Source organism: Rattus norvegicus, chromosome 1 (genome assembly GCF_036323735.1).
Source record: "Rattus norvegicus strain BN/NHsdMcwi chromosome 1, GRCr8, whole genome shotgun sequence".
NCBI lineage: Eukaryota > Metazoa > Chordata > Mammalia > Rodentia > Muridae > Rattus > Rattus norvegicus.
In genome coordinates this window covers 124,277,624-124,280,257 of record NC_086019.1, presented here as the reverse complement: position 1 = coordinate 124,280,257, position 2,634 = coordinate 124,277,624, and positions in this window count along the sequence as shown.

Here is a 2,634-nt window from a genome sequence, read left to right as displayed (position 1 = left end):
TGGTTGGTTGGCATTGTTGTCATATGGGGTTTCGAGCCCCTTCAAGCTCTTCCAGTCCTTTCTCTGATTCCACTTGAAAGCCTTTTTAAAATTATCAGGGCACTTGCTGCCACCTACAGCAACTTGCAGATTCAGCGAATGCTGTCATAAACGTAAGAAGAGTATTAATCTTTCAGCTCAAATGGTTAAATAAGACAAAATTGCACTAAAACAAATTTTAGGGAATCCACCATACTCAGACAATATTGCTGATGTGAAGAAGTGCATGCTAACTGGAGCCTGAGATAGCTGCCTCCTGAGAGGCTCTGCCAGAGCATGACAAATAAAAAAGCAGATTCTCACAGCCAACCATTGCACTGAGAATGGAGTCCTTTTTGGGAGAGTTAGAGAAAGGATTGAAGGAGCAGAAGGGGTTTCCAACCTCATAAGTATAATAATACCAACAAACTGGAGCTCCCAGGGACTAAACCCCCATCTGAAAAGTACACATGGACAGGACCATGGCTCCAGCTGCATATGTCTTGTTCCACACTAATGGGAGGAGAAGCCCTTGGTCCTGCCAAGGCTTGACACCCCCCCATTGTAAGGGAATGTCAGGGCAGAGAGACAGAAAGGGGTTGGTGTATGTGTGTGGGAGCACCTTCGTGGAAGAATGGAGATGGGGCATGGGATAAAGTGTTTATGGAAGGGAAAGCAGAAAAGGGGATATCACTTGAAATGTAAATAAAATATCCAATAAAATATAATAAAAAGAATGAATAACATCTGTCCAACATGGTGTTCATCCTCCATAACATCACATGATCCTGAATGGAGACCATATGTGCCTCCAAGTAGACAACCTTTGCATACCTCAGTCTGCATTCCTGAACAGGTACAATTAAAGGACACAAGGGTTAGTTTTTTGAAATCCAGTATTGCTTTTAACTACATTAATATATTATAAAACTAAAAAAGGTAATTGCATGTGTTTGAGTGAGACTAGATAGAAAGGGAGTTATTTGAAGGGTGAGAGAGAGGGTTATAAATTAGTAAATAAGTAGCTCATGAATATATTTGTAATAAAATAAATGAAAAATATCAAAAAGCCTTCAGGAAACTATAAATGCACATTTCAGTATACATTGTAAAATAGCATCCTAAGATTTATTTATTGTTCTATTGAAATATATTCACAGCTCTTAGATGCATATTCTGAAGATTCCTACTGTCTCAAGACTAGAGGTATATAGAGTCTATAATTAAAAATTCAAATCTAGTGCCTTTGTACTAGTTACTATACGACTTGACCACATATTTTTAAACATAATGTTTTGTGAAGCCACTAATTAGATTATAAAATTATTTTACTATATAATTCAGTGTTCAAGGTGAGGTAGATTTCTTAGGCTATGATCTATACATTGTGAAAGCACTGTGTTTATAATTATTGACTCTGCATACAAATAAACAATAAAGCAGTCTTATTTGGGCTACTCATCTATAATTACAGAGGCTCTATGATATTAATTACATAGTTTATCTCAAAAAGCTTGGGATCTGCTGAAGAATATATGTGAAATTTCCATCACACCCTTACATGTCTGTGCAGATGACACATCTCCATATATACATGAACAACTACATGCATATCTACCTCTGCACATATGAAATGGAATAAATCTACCCATTTTTAAGGATAGGACCTAACAGTGTAGGCTTGATTTGTTAGATCCTTCCAATCTATAAATTTTTGCTTCAAATTGTCATACATCTACCTGAGTCTGACTCCATTCTGCTAGCATTACTGAAACACACCAGTAAGCCTGGTTAACTGCTCATTTATGAAAACTAATTTTATTCATCCCTGTATACTTTAACATACAATGGTAAGATTATATGTTTGCTATAACTAATTGAATACAAAACTAAATGCCAAAATCTTACTCTTCATTATTTTATTCTGGTTGTTGTGGTCTCTTGTAAATTTTACATGAGATTGACCAGGAGAAAACAGAAAAAAATATTGTTGCTTTGGATGTGAATTGTTCTAATATCTAATGCTTTGGGGGACTTGTAGTTCTTCATATTAATAAAATTCACATCAATGAATCTGAAAATGTATGAAGGTGTTATTATTAGTTTAAAAATATCTGTGGCTACCCAAAGACTATACGTGGACTGACCCTGGGCTCCAACCTCATAGGTAGCAATGAATAGCCTAGTAAGTGCACGAGTGCCAAGACTGCCAAGACTGAACCCCCAGTGAACGTGATTTTTGGGGGAAGGTGGTAATTGGGGGAGGAAGGGGAGGGGAACACCCATATAGAATGGGAGGGGAGGGGTTATTGGGATATTGGCCCAGAAACTGGGGAAGGGAATAACAATCAAATGTAAATAAGAAATACTCAAGTTAATAAAAAAAACATAAAAAAAATCTGTGGCTATTCTTCAGACAATTTGCTCTAATTTACATTTCTAACAATTTCTTATACTTTTATAGTGTACACATTCAAAAATATGTGAATAATATATTAAATTTTTGTTTGTTTACAATGCTCATGCTTTAAAGGCTGTTGTAAAATGTTAATTAATTATAGAGCTTTCAATAATTGGAATGTATTGCAGTTTTAGGGCAGTGTTTGTTGCCTGCAA